At 42.5% G+C, this 19,871-nt stretch overlaps 1 non-coding gene across 1 annotated transcript; it reads right to left on the reverse strand.

Annotated features, from left to right (window-relative positions):
• Positions 1-19,327: 19,327 nt before the first annotated feature.
• Positions 19,328-19,433, reverse strand: LOC133807788 (small nucleolar RNA R71). Its single transcript, XR_009879681.1, has one exon. It is a non-coding gene; the product is annotated as a small nucleolar RNA R71 (small nucleolar RNA).
• Positions 19,434-19,871: the final 438 nt, after the last annotated feature.

Below are 19,871 nucleotides of genomic sequence, written 5' to 3' on the forward strand. Positions count from 1 at the left end.
TGAAATTCTTCCAACTGTTCCATTTCATATTTAGATCCTCCTCTCCATCGGTCTGCAACTCTGCTGCCCCATCCCTGTCATCCCCTTCCATATCCATGGTGGTGAATGGTGTCCAATTCATATCTTCTTCTCCCTCCACTTGTCCTTCTTCCTCACCATATTCTGAATGCTCATGATCCTCTACTTTATGTGTCTTTTCCATCTTGCTTGGACATGTTAACTTGTTGTGGCCTCATCTTTTGCAAACACTACACTCCTTCCAGCGGCTGCTCAAGACCCGACCATTTTCCTAGTTCCCTTCGTCTTTGTGAAGTTCGGATCGACCACCTTAAATTCTGACTGCCAGCGGAATGGCACCCTGTTGTTCCCTTTTTCTCCTTCGATTTGTAATGATTCCTTTAATACCACCAAAATTATTTCAACTTGAAGTGTATCTTCTCTGTACGTGGACTCACTCTGGCTTCTAAGGTACGCAACTTCATTTAATTTACTACTGAGCTCATCAAATCTTCCCTTCGCCCCAGTCTCCCTATCAAGGTAATTAGCCATCTCTATGTGCATAATACTAAGGCCAACTTTAAGCATCCACTGTGTCAATATGAGTGACTTTGGCACCTCATCAATATTAAGGTGTTGATAGCTGTGAATATATGATGACATGGTATGCCAAATGAAAGGAAGTGTTAGGACTCACATACAAAAACATCACAGCCAGATGTTGCATACACAAATCTCCTATACCCATTGTCTCCATACTTGTGCAGTTCCATAAACATCCCATCCTCCTCCTCTTCTACACTTTTACTAGGTAATCATCTTCCCTCGACATTTGTTGTCTGTCTTTGTAAAACATGTTCCTTGTGTAGACTTTGGATAACTCTTCTTCTATTTTAGGCAAATTTGTTGCTCCCAACACATGATTGGTAAGCAATGACTCATAATCATCTTTCAGATGTCCATGTGGGACCCATGATGTAGCAATATAAAGAATTCTCACTAGTTTGTACAACTTCATAATCTCATTCACTTTCCTCTTAAACAATGCATTAATACCTTCGTTACGCTGCATGGTGGTCATCCCACACAAAAAATTTCCCCTAAGGAAATTCTCCACCCACTTGTGTTTTGGTACCCACAGTTTAACTTTATAATCGGTGCCATCTAGTTCATGCTCTGTTATTAGTTCTTTTAGTTTCTCTTCAAATACCTCCTCATCAAAGTACGTGAAACAAAAACCACTAAGTTGTTGGGAAAATATAGAGTCCTTACGTGTAACGCCCTAAAACCAAGATTGTTACAGTGTGTTTAAAATTGTTCTCAACTTGATAAGCGAGTCATTTGGACTAAAGCGTGTGGTTAAAGTTAGTAAAAATTTGGTATAAGAGTTTTTGACTAACCCTTGGAAATTTTTCATTAAAATATTTTGTACATAACACGGGATCCCAAATAAAAGAGAAGTTTAAAAATGGTGATACAAAGGAAAATAAATGAAGTACATAATAGCCGTCCTAAGCAGCAAAACCACTAAACCTAGCTTTCCATAAGAAGTCTTGACCATGGCGGCCGAGCAGGCTGCCTATGTACACACCACCCCCGAAGCTCTCCAACTCATTGTTGGTTCAGCTTCCCTTTGCCCTTGCCTTCACCTCGTAGCACCAGTGAGTCGAGGCCCATCATGAAAACTCAAATAAACAGATATAGATAATCAACAGATCAGAAATAGGAAGCTTAGCAGTAATAAACATACTCAAGCAGGCGTTCAACTCAATTACACGACCATAGGATCAAATGAGTGCATATCGCACTTCCAAAATGCCTTAGGCATACGGTCTGCAGTCCACATGCTTATGTCGATAATGGCCTTAAGCCAAGCTATTCAATCAGATTCAATCAAATGAACAGTTCATACATAACATAGCCATTCACATTTAAATAGATATTCAAGAATATGATTATAGTCAAACTTAATAATCGGGGCTCAAGCCCTAATCACAACTAGAGTGCAGTTTTCTTACCTCAAGTCCCGAGCAGATAGTGTATGGTGACCCCGAGAGCGTTCCTTACTTCCCAGCTTAACGGTATAACCTAGTCACAATATACTTGTTGACGGTAAGAACTCGTCAACTAAGTTAGATCAAGAACTTTATGAGTGGTAAAATTAGTGAACTTAAATTGACTAAACTTCAAGCAAACTTATAATTTCAAAAACACAAAATGTAAATGCTAGAATTCTAGAGTGAAAAATAGAGAGAATGTAGAATATCAATTTTCATTAGCAATAACTGGTTAAAAAATTCTCCCAAATTGACCCCCTCACAGGTGAAATGAGGTCATATTTATAGTAGGGTACTATTGGCTCACTGTACATGGTGGTCCCTGGGGACACGACCCTTCATATGCAGTCTGCAGATGGTAGTGGTGATAGGAGCATGGTGGTTGGCTCCAGTACACGCCAAGAGTCTGAGGGAGTACCTCAATTTTAGTACCTAGTTGTGCCTCCACTTTACGTTTAGTACCAATGTCAGAGGCTGGCTAGGAAGGACCATGTCAGGTACCTTGGGTGTACGACCACCACTTGTCTGGCGTGGGGTTAGGGTCAGACATCTGAGGTTTTTAGGGCTGTACCCCTGTACGTCTTTTGTACCTGGGGTGGACAAGGTTCACTACTTGTTTGCGCATTCTTCACATGTACGTGTTTTTCTGGTCCTGTGTGGGTTTTCATCCTCGCAATGCATCCTATTCTTTTAACCTTTAAACATTGAGGTCTTTTCAGGTCATCGTGGAAGTTACCCAAAGAACATGGAAGGCAAGAGCCTCATGAGATGTTGGTGCGAGGCAGAGGCCATGGCGCGAGATGGTGTCCGCAAGACCCTTGGCAAGAGATGCAAAGGCATGTCCGTAAGACCTTAGGCACGAGGCGAAGACCATGGCCTGAGGTGGTGTCAGTGAGGCCCTTGGTGCAAGATGCAAGGGCATGTCCACGAGGCCCTTGGCGCGAGATGGTGTCCGCGAGGCCCGTAGCGCAAGATGCAAGGGCATGTCCGCGAGACCTTAGGCATGAGGCGGAGGCCATGGCACGAGATGGTGTGAGATGTATAGGCATGTGGGCGAGGCCCTTTTCCATCCCAAGCCTATATTTTGAGGGTCACGAGGCGAAGGCCTCGTTCAAGCGGAATCTTTGTATTCACACTTGCCCCCCAGTCTAGGGGAGGGACTTTTGGTATGGTGCCTTCAAGCCCCTTATGGTGTTAGTGTGTTTTTCTGCCTTGGTGGTGTGAAGTAACACACTTTGGCTTTGAAGATCCCAATGCAGGTGTTTGGATTCATTCTTGACAATAGATCAAATATTGGATTCAATGGCTAGGATGAGTTTGAGCCTCCTATAAATAGGTCTTCTTCTCAAGGACAATAACTACACTTACTTTTCTTAGCTTGGTGGTGTTTTTGTCTTAAGAGCTTCCAAGAGGTGAGTGGTTCTATCCTTCACATGGGCACTTTATCTTTCTCTCTCTTTTTTCTTATGTGAATATCTATAAATATGCTTGGAGACTAAAATATCTATCTCCTTTCTTTTTGTAGGCCTGTACTTTTGACCCTCGGTACCTTTGCAGCTGCGACGGTGCGCGACTTCACCCACTCAAGGTATGCCTTCACACTTTCTTGTGCTTAATGGGCCTAAATTAGTGTTATTTGGGAAGGATGTCTCGGCTGGAGCTCTTCATGATCTAATTTTTTGTATATGCACCTGTTAACACATATATCCTCCATTGCACCCTGTAGTTGGTTATTTTGAGCACTTGTGTCTAGAGCTTTTCAGCTTATTGCTTTATGTTTTGTAGTACACTTTCCACATACACTTGCACCCATATCACCAATGAGATGCAACTTTATGGCATTTGAGGGGTCGTCTAGCGTTCCTCCGAGGGTCGAGTTTGTAGACTTGTCCTCAAACTCGGGGTCCCGCGAAAACAACCCTTACCAAAGCTACGACGCCTTAAGGAGGGCTTGTATATGTCACCTTGAATGCATGCCCGAGCTTAGGCAAACAATTGGGTGGTGGAGAGCGAGATTGTAACGACCCAAATTTGCTAATAAGGCTTAGGGCCTTGATTAGCGTGCCTAGAGGGCAATAAGTGAATTATGATTATAATATGTGAATTTATGTGAATATGTTATAGAGATGCATGTTTAGTTGAATTAAATATGCATGTGGGCCCTGCTTGGATATTAGGGGCATGTCTGTAATTTTAGCCCGTTGAGGGCATAAATGTGATATGTTTGTGATATGTCTGTGTAGCACGATCCGAGACAGTCCTAGGGAGATGTTAGCGTGAAAGTTACAACGGGGTTGAGAACCCGACTCGGGGTGAGTCGAGGGGTATTCCAGTTATTAGATGTTTTATGGGTTATCGGGTTATGGAAATAAATATTTGGAGATATATTTGAGGTTAGAATGTTTAGGAGGGAATATTGGGAAATTTTACCATTTTGCCCTCGGGGACGTTTTTGGTACCCCGAGCCTTGAGGTAACCTTAAAGTTTAAATTAAATAAAACAAAAGAAAGGGAAACACTCAGAAACATGTAGAAACCGACCCAATCATTTCCTCTTCTCTCTCTTTATTTTCTCTAAGGCATATCAAAGGAAAATTGTGGTGGAAGCTAATCAAAATAAGGAATTGGGCTGGGAAATCTTGGGAGCTAGAAGCTTGAGGCTTAAGGATCAAATTCAGAGACTTAACTCAGCTCAAGGTAAGCTTTGATCTTGGTTTATCACACTGGTTTTAAGCTGAATATTAGAGTGTTGCATGTGTTTTGGGTGATGGATCATTATATGAGTTTGATGAGATTTTAAGCTAAGTTCTTGCTAGGTTTTGCTGCTGAAACTGTTTTAGGAATTCTGTGATTAATGGTTTGTATTGTTGGGTTGATTTTGGGATAAATTGGTTGGGTTTCCGTGTCATTATTGGAGGATTTTTCTGGGTTCTTATGGTCGGGCCATGGCATTGTTCTTGCTGAGCCGCGGCCCTTTGAAGCATTTTGGTGGCTTGGAAGAAGGGCGGGCCGCGACATGCTCTAGCTAGGGCCACAGCACACTGATTTGGGGTTGCTCTCTGTTTTGGGGGCGGGCCACGACATGGCCTCATGGGGGCCGCGACTCTTAGTGCAATTTTGAGCTTTAAGGTGTGTTTGGGCTTGGGAACTCAAAGGTTAAGGCTCGGGATGGATTTTATCACCCGGATTGATAGAATTCAGGGTCCCGGAGATTAGAATTATGGCTCAAAGTTATTAAGTAGATTGGAACTTGATGGAAGAATATTGTTAATGCGTTGTGACTAGGGTTTCAGTGAGGCTCGGATTAGGGGACTGTGCTCGGGACATCAGTGCTTGGAAAGCTCGGGACACAAGTAAGAAAACTACTGTTCCCATAGAGCTTGTATGCAGGGTAGGGCCCTATATGATTATGTTGTAGGGCGCAACCCTTTGATTGAGTTTATTCATGTTCAGTATTTGCTTTATAATGCTATGTACGCATGTGTGTTAATGTTCGGCAAAAGCCGGGAACGCCGCAGGCCGAGGTCGGCAAGGGGCTGGGAATGACGTTAAACACTTGGAGTGCAAGGCCGAGTGTGGCAAGGGGCCGGGAGCAGCATTTAGCATGCGGAGTGTGAGTTGCTAGGGCGATACCCTAAAGGATACCTGGGATATCCTCACGGTGTGGATCGCGAACCCAGGGCCTGGTAAAGTGCCTGGGACGGCATGGCCGTATGTGTATTGCCTATTGATGGCCTGTTTATATGCTAAGTGTTTGATATGCATATGTTATCTACTTGTGAGAGTTTTCTTGATGGGCTTTCTCTCATGGGTGCTTTGTGGTGTAGGTAAGGGCAAAGGAAAAGTCAACCAACCATGAGTACGGAGAGCGTGAAGCGGCGCGTACATGTTTGGCCTGCCGGCTGCCACGACCAGGGGTATTTTGGGAGATGATTGTACCAAACCTAGATTTTGTCGTCTAGTCGACTCTGGTTGTATTTATGTGTTGTAAACATTTCTAAACAGTGTTTTGGGATCCCACATGTTAAACACTTTATGATTTTCAGTAAATGGAATTATTTTCAAAGTTTATGACTCTGTTTATGGTTTAATTACACATTTGTCTTAAAACCTTGATTAGCGAGTTAAATGCACATTTTAAACTCACTTAGTAATGACTCTAAGGAGGTAGGGCATTACAGAGATAGACTCGACTTTGAGGGGTGATGGAGTCTCTTTCTCCTTTTATCTTAATGATCACATTGCTAGCCTTAGAGTGAGCCTTCTTGACCTACAAATGGAGCTAGAGTTCATGGAGGGAAACCTCCATCCTGAACCCTCAGCTCTGTGTTCTCCCTATAGTAGCCTAGAGGTTACTCCTAGTTCCCCTCAACCCTTGTCTTTAATCCACCTGTGTTTGATGCTTCCACACTCAATGTCTCGATGGAAAACTCACGCAAGAAGAAGAAAATGGAGGGTAAAATGCTCGGTTTTGACCTCACATTTTTCCTTTGGTTTTGCAGACATGTCGAAGAGAATGAGGTGATAGGTTGCTCCTGAGAAGCTGGACATCAGTCCTTTATTGGCGTCCACCATCATTTCCAACGTGTCAAAAAACAGGCTGTTAGAGTTGTCCGAGAAATACCAAATTAGTAAGGATTACAAACTGTATGTACCGTCCAATAAATGTCGGGTTGATAATCCCCCTCAGAGCTACGTCGCTATGAGCGAACATATTTTGAAGGTGGGTGGAACCATTCCCCTACACCTGTTCTTCGTCGTGGTCCTGAATCACTTTGACCTTGCTCCACTTCAGCTGGCACCCAACAGCTGGTTGACCTTGAGCTGCCTATATATGGCATTCATGAAGCTTAACGATTGCGCTCCCATGACCAAGGAGTTGCATTTCATGTACAATCTCATGCCCACTCCTAAATCAAAGGATTTATACTTTTTATAGAAAGCCAACTCTAAGGTATTTTTGATAGAAGGTTCCATTTCTAACTCGGGTTCATGGAAGCATGACTTTTTCTTTGTGAAAGGTCCCATTTCTAGCCGCGAACATTTTCGCTCATCTCCAAGTAATCACTTCAAGTCTTTCCTTTTATATTGAGTTTGCTATTGTGGAACTTATACTTATATTGATAACTGAGTTTATTATTCAAAGAGTTTCAGTATCATCGACATTCCTGAGTTGGAGGCAGCACCGGTAGATGTCTTCCTTGATGCAGACCCTGCAACGAAAATGGCTGCCCATCTTTTTACTTTGGCCAACCTCAATTATTACGGTCTATCCAAGGTTTCGGAGCCCAACCTGCTATGGCACATTTCTGAGCAAAAGAAGAAGGCAACTCCAGCAGAACCTCACTCAGATGAGGGTGATGTTGAATGGGTGCCTGGGGAGGCTTCACCTGAATCCAAATGTCCAGCTCGGCTATCTGCAACCTCCAGGGGAAGCCCATCTTCTGCTCTTGTGGATTGCGGCATGGATTCCCATTCTCATGGTCCACAGTCCGTGCAAGGGTGCTTTGTTCTGTCTTCCTACGATGAGTTTGACAATCTCCCTCACGCCCCTGCTAGTCATGGCTATTCCAGGCACCCGTCATCTAATGCTCCCGAGCCTCCACCTCACTCAGTGAGTGGGTCATCTGTCCCTGCTCACCCGGATGCTCCTGATTTGGAGGGGATGTTCTGGGTGAGTCGCCATCAGCCCCTTACGTGCGAAGGTATAGCTGGGTTGTCGAGGATATCCCCAAGACCGAGTGGAGAGGTCTCGAGAATTTCAATATGGCGGAGCTTGGGGAGACCCTTATGTACTCCACTACTTGGGTGAGTTCATGCATCTTATATTGGTCTCTTTTTTCTTTTTTGTGTTTTAGGTTCCCTATTTGCTCACTTTTTTTTTGTTTCCTTGCAGACTTCTCTGGTGGCTCAACGCTTGATAGACTCGACGTAGGACTTATCTTCATCCAACACTGAAAGGGATCGCCTTATGGCTAGAGTTCAAGAGTAGAGGGACAGCTTGCTGATGCCAATCTCAAGCTGGAGACAGCCCTGGCGAAGGCATCTTCGTCATCCAAAAAGAAGAAGAGAGCGGAAGCCGGGGCCGGGGTGTTGCGGGAGAGGGTCACGCTCTTGGTGGCCGATCTAGCAGAGTTTGAATACAAGTTTGTGGAGCGCACCCCATATGGAGTGTGGATGCAGAATCCTGGCTTCAACTTCTCCTCCTTTGGTGACCATGCCATTGCTAAGGCGGCCGAGTGGAATGTTAGTAGCGGGAGGCCTTGAGATTTCATTTCTATAGCTTTTATTTTCCATTTTGATTTGGTTGTATAATTATTCGAACCTTATTATGTCGGAGAGGTTTCTCCAGGTTCTTTGCTTTTTCCTTCAGGAACTTTTTAAAGTCCTGTTGTGGTTGGTGCTGACTTTATCCTGCAATATTATCATGACTTTATATATATGTGTGTGTGTGTGTGTGTGTGTGATCTTTTGTTGTTTTTTCTTTATGCTTCAGGTCCTTCTGAGCCCACTCCTGTATGCAGGAGCAAAAGTGGTTCAATAGGTCTCTCTTTTTTCTAATAACTTGTTGATGTTTTATTTGCAATGGTAGTAATGGTCTCTTTGGTGCACCTTGATTGTATTTGTAAGGATATGTTAACCCTTTTGGTTCTAGCTATCCTTTTATATATTTTCGTGCGCGTTTGTTATTTTTTACGAGAAGCATCCTTCTCGTCATTATGCTTAATACTATTTTTACAAGGGTCTCTTTTAGGACCCTTTTTAGCTAGACAGCTTGGTGGTCGCTCTAGGCTTATTGGTGGATGCCCTCCTTGAGGCCTTTCCCCTTGTGGAGGTGTCAGCCTTTATTAGGAGGTTCTTCCTGTAGGACCTTTTGACTCTCTTGATGTTCATAAGGGTAGCTAATCCTCATGAACTCAAGAGATGCCTTGCAAGGTTTTCTTCTTTATTTTTTTTTACAAGGGTCTCTTTTAGGACCCTTTTTGGCTATACACCATGCCCCCCAAGTGGTTGGTAAGATTTATCTCGTCGGGCACTTCAATCATTTTGCTCAAGCACTTTGATAATTCCAATTGGTGATAGGTACAAGAGAGTTAGATATTTGCTCACGTAAATGAGAAGTGTGACATACCCATAAGAAACATATTCATTAAAAATGAGTAGAGTACATAGGTATTTATGGCAACAATGTTCCTACTTCGTACCAGGGCATCTAGGTTACCCTCTAATTCATAGCTGCTTCTAAGGAGAGGACTCACAACTATGTTGGGAGGCTAACTATGGTAACCCTTTAGATTTATCGTACTAAAAGTGGAGCTTTACCATCACCATAGGTACTGGCGGTTTCATGATTGTGCGGAGGGATGTGTTATAACATTCCATTGCTGCTTTCTGTTCCCCTTTCACACTCGCTACCCCTCCCCCCGGGAGTTGGGAATTTTATTGCCAAGTGGTATGTTGAGGTTATTGCCTTCAATTCTCTCAGGGAGGGTCTCCCTAATACCGCATTGAAGGCCGAGGAACAACTTACTACGACAAAGTTTTTCATTACAGTGGTTTGTCTGGGTGGCTCTCCCATGGTGAGGGCCAACTCAATTGTGTCTAGGGGTTGTATCGAGTCTCTTGTAAGCCCATACAGGGAGGTGTTGCAGGTCTTTAGGTTCCTGATGCCCAGCCACATCTTCTCTAAGGATGGGCGATATAAGATGTCTACGGAGCTCCCATTGTTTACCATAACCCGATGCACCCTCATGTTAGCCAGCTATACACTTAATACCAAGGGGTCATTGTGTGGATAATTGCACACCCTGTACGTCTTCTTCGGTGAAGTTTATTGAATCGTTTTCCCCTTTAAATTTTTTCGGGGGTCATTGTTTTAAGATTAATATGCATGGGGGTGGAGTTCGTCTGACTTCCCTGGCATATCTATTTCACCCCTTTCTCAATTCTCCTCTGAATCCTAGTCCTTCGAAGATTGTCCTCACCTCTGGGGCTACATCTTGTGCTCATGGCAAGGGTGATCTATCATCTGGTCTTTGATTTTCTCTTCAGACATATCTACCCAGGTGCTCCCTGTGTATGAGTTCTTCAATTTCCACCTTTAAGTGATCGCATTCTGCCGTGGTTTGGCCAATGTTCTTATGATACTGACAGTACCTTCCGGGATCTCTCTTCATTGATGGGGGTCTCCTGAAGGGGACTTAATTCTCGTTTGCTACGAAGATATGTTCCCTAGTATGTTTTAGGTCAGTGTAGAAGGTGTGAGATGTTTGCCTAGGGTTACCCCCATGTTTGTGCTTTCTATGGTGGTCATTTCTTGGCCCTTTGTACACTCTCTTCTTTTTTGAGTCATTCAAGCCTTTAGGGGCCGAGGGCTTGACAAGTGATGCACTTTTTCTGCCTTCACGTTCTCATGGCTGTCTTCGACACAAATGTACTTTTGTGCCCGTTCGTAGAAATCATCTAAGTCAGTGACCTCCCTCTTCAGCATGCTATCTGTAACGACCCAAAATTGCTAACAAGGCTTAAGGGCCTTAATTAGCGTGCCAGGAGGGCATAATTGGTATATGTATGATTTAATCGTTTAATGCATGATTATGTGGTATGCATGATTAATATGATTATATGACTATGTGACATGCATGTTTGTGAGTATTAGATATGCATGTGGGCCCTTTATAGCTTATAAGGGCATATTTGTAATTTTGCTCGTTAGGGGCATAAATGTGATTATATGTAAGAAATTGTTGAGACCACATTATTATTTGGATATATTTGCAGCATATGACAGTCCTAGTGAGCAGATTGGTGAAATAGTCACAGCGGGGGTTAATACCCGGCTCGGGAGGGTGCATAGGGGTATTTCTGGGAATTTAGAGAATAATTTGGGAATTATTGGATATTGAGTAAATAGATGGTAATTAATTGGATGACGGGATTGGTTGGTAAATATTAGGAACATTTGAGGAATTAGTGGCAACTTGGGGAAATGACTATTTTACCCTTTAATATCCTTACAAGATTAGAAGGCTTGAGGGGTATAATGGTCTTTTGATAGGCAAGGGATATACTCATAAATCACTTAGGACTAAGGAAAAAAAGTAGAAACATCTCAAAATCCCTCATCTCTCTCACTGTTTCACTCTCTCTCTCTCTCACCTCTCATTGTTCTTGAAGCTAAGGAAGGAAAAAGGGCAGAAACATAGGCCTTAAGCTGGGAAAATAGAGGAGAATTCAAGGAATTAAGCTAAATTTGTGCAAGGATACTGTTGGGAATCTGGGCTACAATTAGAGGTAAGAACTCTAGTTTTAATCTCTAAATTCTGCTGGGTTTGTGTTAAGAATTTTGGTTGGCATGGGTGTGAGTTTGATGATTGGTTTTGAGTGTTATGATCAGTTGGTTTGGGTCCTTTAGTGATGAATTCTGACTGAATTGGGATAGTGATTCTAGTATAATTGTTAAGGTTTAAGTGTCTAAGGTATGTGATTAAAACCTTGAATTCATAGCTGAGTGTTGTTTGGATTAGGAGGTTTGTTTAGGTGAAATTCTCGGGGAAAATTGGCTGGCAAATGCATGAGGAAAAACCCAAAATTTATGGGCCTGAATGGGCACACCGCAACCCAGCCCTGGGGCACCACGGCACATGTGGCCCTAGGATGCTCTCTAAGATGGGAGCGCATCGCGACCCACTAAGCCAAGTCGCAGCCCGCCTCCCTTATAGCTTAGGTTCTTGATCTCTGTCTTGGGGGCAAGTCGCGACCCACTAAGCCAGGTCACGACCTGCCTAGGGATTTTAGCCTTGGAGTGGTTTCTAGAATTGGTAAGGCTCAGGGGTTCGAACCTAGGCGCTCGGGATAATTTCTACTACCTAGTTTAGTAGAAATTAAGGTCCCGAAGGCTAGTTTTTTTTATCTCCTAAGCTTTTATTTGGATAGGAAGTTAACAATTACCCATTGGACACTGTGACTAGGTTTATCGCCAAGGCTCGGGGCTAAGGATCGTGCTCAGGACCATTCCGTTATCTCTGTTCGAAATTAAAGGTAAGAAACTGCACCCTTGAGTGGTTGTAACGGGACTGAGTTTCCCAATACTTGAACATGTTTATTTTATGGCTAAATGAATGATTTGGCATATGAAAATGAACAGCCTAAGAGAGTCGGGGGCTGATAATTTGCGCACAGAACACGGCTCGGGCACTGTGAGCCGAGGTCAGCTAGAAAAACATTGGACTTGACCTAAGCAGCCGGAGTCAGTGGATTAAACAGAGGGTGCGGCCTTAGGGCAACGACCCTAAGTATTGCGTATTGATTAAGATAAACTGTTGAATATAAATGTTTACTGTTGCTAGCTTGATGCTATGGCTTGTAGAATATCTGGTTAAATGTCTTGTGAATTAATTAATTATCAGTAATTATTATGTACTATTGCTATGGTTTTCTTGCAGGGCCTTGGCTCACGGGTGCTACATTGTGTAGGTAAAGGCAAGGGTAAGCTGGACTAACCATGAGTTGGAGAGCTCTGGGGGCATGGTGTACATTGTCAGCTGCTCGTCCGCCACGATCGAGGGAAGCACAGGGACACAAGCCTAAAACTTGTATTTTTCCATTAGAGTGGTCACTGGATTGTATACACTTTTGAGAATTGTTAAATTGTTTCTTAAACCCTTTTTTTGGGATCCTGTGTACCAAACATTTATTTTAATGAAAGTTAACCTTTTATGATCAAAATCTTTTAACCCTAACCTGATTATGACTTTAGGATCATGTTTTACTCAAATGAGTTGATTAGCAGGTCTTGCACTATTTTAAATACACGGTGTAATGGTCTTGGTTATCCAGGGTGTTACATTATTCCACAGCTTGCTACCCGGGCGCACTCTGGCTGCAATGGCCATTTTTAACTCCCCCCGGGTTAGGCTTCCTACCTTTGGCTACCTCCATATTGAACCTATGGATATAGCTCTTCAGGCTCTCTTCTTCTCCTTGTTTTACATTAGCGAGGCTAGTGCCTGGCATGGTGTAATCACGCACAACGTGATGTTGCTAGAGAAATTCATCAGAAAATTGTTGCCAAGACCTAATGGACCCTGGCCGGAGTCTCTTAAACAACTTGTACGCAAGGCCCTTTAACGTGACAGCAAAACAATGGCATCTGGCTCTGCTAGTAATTACCCTTAGCTTCATTTGGTCATTGAACGCGTCAAGATGGTATTTTGGATCTGTATTGCCCTCGTAAGGGGTCATTTGAGTCTTTTTGAAGTTGGCTGGGAGTCGTACGACATGAATTTCCCCAATGAAGGGTGATTCATAATCAAACTCGTCGTCAACAGCGTGCCCCCCAAATGCGGTGATTATCTTACTCCATAGGCTCCTCATCTTAGTGTCTAAGTCTGGCCTCATTTTGTTCAAGGAGTTTCTCAAGTTGGATGGGTTCGCCTTTCCTATATATTTTTTTTTGGGGGAGCCATAGGAGGTGTGGTCCTCTCATTCGTCCTTTTCCTTTGAGTTCTTCCCTCAAGTCTGGGGGTGTTTCCCTTGAAGTGACCTCAACTTCGTTATGAGGGTTAGCGTTGTTCCTCCGCTCTAGCCTCTTAAGCTGCTTCACCTGTCCGGGATGTTCACGATGCTTTGGCCGAGGGGTATTCCTAGTGGAGAGTCGTGCCCTCCCGTCGTCTATAGGGATTGTGGTTTCTCCTCTTTCATCGCCTTCCACTTTTCGCTTACGAAGAGGCATGCTTGACTTTTCCTGTAACAGGCCATTCAACACCTCTTGCATATTTCATAAGGTCATTTCTAGGCTTTGATTTTTTTGGTGTAACTCATGTATCTCCTCTTCATAGAATCGAGTCTTGGAGCTCGAGCTTATGAAATGTACCCGGGGACTCTTGTCGAGCTTGCGCGTCGAAGGCCTCGGATCTTGCCGGCCACAGTTCGGCACCTGCGGTGGCCTTGGGGGAGGAGACGCTCCTACACCTCCTGTAGAGGCAGCCACTGGTCCTAGACTATTTTCATCGGGATGAACAGCTAGGGATGAAGCCTCCCTTTCATCTCCAAGAGCCCTGGGCTCCTTTGGTGCATCCACATTTTTGGGTGGTGGAGGATTCCTTATGGAGGCTTTCAGCTGATCTCTGTCCAGGTGGACCTTAACCTCTCGTGGTTCTCTCAGATGCTTAGAACATCTTGGCATCTTTCTCTGCTGGAATTAATAGAAGAAGAGTGGCTTGACACTTATCCTTCCCACGGACAGCGCCAAACTGTTGATGGTAGGAACTCGTCAACTAAGTTAGATCAAGAACTTTATGAGTTGTAAAAGAAGTGAACTTATACTGACTAAACTTCAAGCAAACTTCCTTATAATTTCTAGAACACAAAATGTAAATACTAGAATTCCATAGTGAAAAATAGAGATAATGTAGAATATTTGTTTTCGTTAGCAATAACGGGTTACAAAATTCTCCTAAATCGACCCCCTTCACAGGTGAAAGGAGGTAATATTTATAGTAGGGCATTATTGGCTCATTGTACATGGTGGTCCTTGGGGACACGACCCTGCATATGCAATCTACAGATGGTAGTGGTTCTAGGAGCATGGTGGTCGGCTCTAGTACACACCAAGAGTCTGCGGGAGTGCCTCAATTTTAGTACCTGGTTGTGCCTCCACTATACGTTTAGTACCAATGTCAGAGGTTGACTGGGAAGGACCATGTCAGGTACCTTGCGCGTATGACCACCACTTGTTTGGCGTGGGATTAGGGTCAGACATCTCGGGTTTTCAGGGCCGTACCCCCGTACGTATTTTGTACCTGGGGTGGACAAGGTTCACTACTTATCTGTGCATTCTTCACATGTAGGTGTTCTTCTGGTCCTACGTGGGTTTTCATCCTCGCAATGCTTCCTATTCTTTTAAGCTTTAAATGTTGTAGTCTTTTCGGGTCATCATCGAAGTTACGACCCCAAAGAGCATGGAAGGCAAGAGCCTCAAGAGATGCTGGCACGAGGTGGAGGCCACGGCACGAGATGGTGTCTGTGAGACCCTTGGTGCGAGATACAAAGGCATGTCCGCGAGAACCTAGGTGCGAGGTGGAGACCATGGCATGAGGTGGTGTCTGCGATGCCCTTAGCGCAAGATGCATGGGCATGTCCGCAAGGCCCTTTGCACGAGGCGGAGGCCATGGCGCGAGATGGTGTCCACGAGGCCCTTGGCACGAGATGGTGTGAGATGCATGGGTTTGTGGGCGAGGCCCTTTTCCATCCCAAGCCTATATTTTGAGGGTCACGAGGCGAAGGGCTCGTTCAAGCAGAATCTTGGTACTCACAATATTAACGGATAATCATCAAGAACTAATTGAGTCAAAATCTGAGAAGTGAGATTTAAATCTGCTGTGGTTATATTGGACATAATTCTAATTTAGAACGAAAGTATCTGAATTGATTGTGTAACTGTTATTAAGTTGTCAAGATTAATGCTACCTTTGTGGTTCAATTTACCATAGAAATATAGGAAATTGTCACTTAGGTTGAGTTTATAATTCATAGTATGATTATAGGCTGCTGTATCAACTTGTTAATTGAATTAGGTAAAAAGAAGAAGAATTCACACTTTGCATTAGGGAATAATAGGGAGGATAGTTGATGAGATTAAATATCCTAATTGTTTCTCAGTGATTAAATTAAAAGTTTTTCTATTAGTTGTTATTCCATTCAATTTTCAATTATTGTTTCTGCACTTTATAGTTTCTTTTGCTGTATTTACAAAAATCAAGAATTTCAATTCATCAAATAGAACAAGAAATTAATTGACTGGTAATTGATAAATCAGTCCTTTAGGACGATACTTGGTTTTACCATTTTATTATGAATTGCAACTGTGTGCACTTGCATAGCAAAAATATCGCAACAATAATCACACAGAGCTTATAGCTCTCAAACAGATGAGTGAATATCACTTGAGGTTCTGATAAACCATAATGAGTGACCGACAAGCAAGTCACTAATTTAAATAGATGAGTGACTTGCTGGATAAGTCACTAGCTTAAACATATGAAAGACTGATGGGTAAGTCTCTACTTAACAGATGAGTGACTAATGGGTAAGTCACACAAGCGCTTATAGTATTCATCGAACTTGAGGTCGGTCAGGCATTAATGCTCTTTGAGTCATCCAATACAGATATCGATTAGATCTAATCTTTATTGGCTTGCGTTGAACATGCTAAGGCCGTTCTTGACTTATGAGTTAGAACTGTGTGACCAGTGCTCAGTGCCACTGCCGAACTTGACTAATGAGTCACAGCTTCACAGTTGATACTGACACCTTCGCCGAATCTGACTAATTAGTCAGTACCATACACAAGTGAGCAGGATTTTCCAAGCAATCGATAATCAATCCATGTCCACATTTACACAATCAACATGCTTCATGAACAACCATGCATGTACATATGGGGTGCATTTTTCTTACCTCTGGTTCAAGCGAGAATTAATATAAGAATGACTCTTGAGAACGACCTGTCTTTTTGCCCATTAGCAGCTACCTGGTCATAGCCAATTATGGGATTCGATCAATAAAATGAATAACAAAGGTTCCCAAACCAAAACCTAACCTCTGAGACATCGAATCCTACTAAACTGGGTAGTAGGATCGATCCTAAGGCCTAAGGCTAGAATGCCCGAGCCAAAAAATCATTTCTGGCCAAAATGCCACTAAGGGCCACAGCCCTCCCTAGCCATGTCGTGGCCCGCCCCTCAAACAGAGGTGGTCTCCTTCAGCACCCATCATGAGCCGCGGCCCTCCCTGGCCATGCCGCGGCCTAACCTACAGTTCAGCCAATACTCTGGTTTTTCCTCCCTTGAGATTTTCCTTGGAACCAACCTTCCAAACCAAGCCAAAACACCACCCAAACATCCAATACAACCCCTAAACTTGATCTACATCACACCCTCATCAAAACCCATGTTAAACACCAACCAAAACTTCCATTAATTCCAACTATCCACAACAAAACCACTAGCTGAAAACTTAAATCAAAACAGAGCAAACCAGGGAACTAATGGCTAGAAACTTACCTCAAACTCAGATTGTGATGCTCTTCAATGGTAGAACACTCTCTGATAACTCTTGAATAAAGAGTTATTTCATGTGCTTTTGAACTTATATTTGTGAAAAAATCATGAGTGATGTTAGTTTATTTTTATTTTTTTTGTAGCTAACTTGGATGTTTTCATTATCTTAATTAAGTGTAATTATTTTTTAGATTTTAATAGCTATTGGGTTAAAGATAATGATTTCATAGTTAAATATTTGCACAAAGGAATGAGTGAGCTTAAGAGTCTATTGTGATGAAATTATTGTGTTGATGGCTGAATATTCAGGATTGCTGCAGCAAAACTGAAGCATTGTGATCAGCTGCATTTTGGAGCATGGAACACGTGGCAGTCAAGAGTCAAGCTTACATTTCAGCTGATGTGGCAGTGGCAGAAGGAAATATCAGCATAATGGAGAAAAGGACAAAAGAGAAGGAAGACTTGTTGTTTTGGGAGAAAAAGAGGGGCATTATGGTACTTTTGGAGGAGAAGAAGATAACCTAATATACCAAAAGAATGCTCCAGCCGTAAGCATCAAGCAGCAGCCATTTTTGGCAAAGGAAACCAGTGAGAATATCAGAGAAAACCCTAGGAAGAAATAGAAGAGAGGGTCAAGGAAGAAGGAGGCCAACCCAAGAAACTCAAGCATCATTTTGATTTGTTTTTCTCCTCTTTCTAAACTCTATTGTATTAATTTCTGAGTTGGATTTTAACTGAATATTATGGGCTGCTTTGATTATGAATTAATGTATATGAAATCAGCCATGAACTAATTTCTTGGTGGCTTGAATTGTTGATGAACCCTATGTTATAATCTATCTATTTCTTGCACTTTATTTTAGTAAAATCTCCCTTGATCATTCAAGTGTGCTTAAATTGATTTCTTGTTGTTGTTTGGCCAGCAATGGCAAGTTATTTTAATTATATTTAATGCTGGAAAGGTTGAATGTAATAGGAAAAGCTTGAATGACACAAGTCATAATCTAGGTTAGGTTATGTTAGTAATTAATATAGGGATATGTTAATTACCTTGTGTAACATATGATGAGTGAACTGTGATTGCATTCTTAAATCTGATTTTGCATAGGAATATGTTTAATTAGGTAGAAGAATTAAGGTCATAAAATTTGGGAAAGTTTTATGCGTGTTAAATGAACTTTTTGTTATCCTGGGAGTTTTGCTAGAGTATTGCTGCAGCAACACGTTCGCAATTTGTTCAGGACGAATAATATAGGGGAATTCAACAATTCAAGTCCATTCTGCAATTCATAAATTTCTCTCAATTTTCTTGTTCAGTTCAGTTTTTTTTATTTCAGTATTTCTATTTTATTTTAATACTTTGCTTAGTCTATAAACAACCACTTGACTTTTAATTTTCTAAAATTGTTTAGTAATTGTTTTGCTTACTTTTTAATTTGCAATCCCTGTGGAGACGATCTTGAATACTTACTACTTTATTACTTGTTTTGTGACTGTGTACACTTGCACATTTTAATCGAATCAATTCTCACAACAAGTTTTTGGCGCCGTTGCCGGGGATTGAAATTAGAAATTCTTGTAAAATTAATTACTTGCAATTTTTGTTTTTTTCTCTTTTTGAGCTGACTTTGTTTGCTTGCTCTTGTGTTTTCTCAGGTAATTTACTATATGAACGAGCAAGAAGACATTGAATTAGCTCCTATTGACCCCGAGATTGAAAGAACAATTAGAAGAAGACTAAGGGAACAACGGGCTCAAAATCGCCTTAATATGGCTGAAGAGGTTGAAGGAGTTGAGGGTGCTAATAATGTCACTAATACAATTGCTATGGCTGATGATAGAGAGAGAGCCATAAGGGAGTACGCTGCCCCCATGTTTAATGAGCTCAATCCGGGCATTGTTAGGCCTGAAATTCAAGCACCCCAATTTGAGTTAAAGCCCGTGATGTTCCAAATGTTGCAAACAGTGGGTCAATTTAGTGGGCTGCCTACTGAGGATCCTCACCTTCATCTTCGTTCATTTTTGGAGGTGAGTGACTCCTTCAAGCTACAAGGAGTGACTGATGAGGCCCTAAGGTTGAAATTGTTCCCTTTCTCTTTGAGGGATCGAGCTAGAGCTTGGCTCAACACTCTTCCTCCCGACTCGGTGACTACATGGAATGAGTTGGCTGAAAAATTCCTGATGAAGTACTTTCCCCCTACCAAAAATGCCAAGTTTCGCAATGAAATCATGTCATTTCAGCAGCTGGAAGATGAATCATTCTGTGAAGCGTGGGAGAGATTCAAGGAATTATTGAGAAAGTGCCCACACCACGGGATCCCACATTGTATACAAATGGAGACTTTCTATAATGGGCTCAATTCTTCCACTCGTATGGTGTTAGACGCTTCAGCCAATGGGGCTATTCTCTCTAAGTCCTATAATGAAGCCTATGAGATTTTGGAGAGGATAGCTAGCAACAATTATCAATGGTCCAATGTTAGAGCCTCAACAAGTCGAAAAGTGGCTGGTTTACTTGAAGTTGATGCATTGACAGCTTTGACAGCTCAAGTTTCTTCAATGACTAACCTTCTCAAGAACATGAGTTTGGGGGGAATGGTACAGCCAGCTGCTATGGGCCAAGTGGCAGATGTTTCTTGTGTTTATTGTGGAGATGGGCACACATTTGACAGCTGTCCATCAAATCCTGCATCAGTTTGTTACTTGGGGAATCAAAATGTGAGCCGTAACAACCCATATTCGAACTCTTACAATCC

This window comes from Humulus lupulus, chromosome X (genome assembly GCF_963169125.1).
Source record: "Humulus lupulus chromosome X, drHumLupu1.1, whole genome shotgun sequence".
Lineage (NCBI taxonomy): Eukaryota > Viridiplantae > Streptophyta > Magnoliopsida > Rosales > Cannabaceae > Humulus > Humulus lupulus.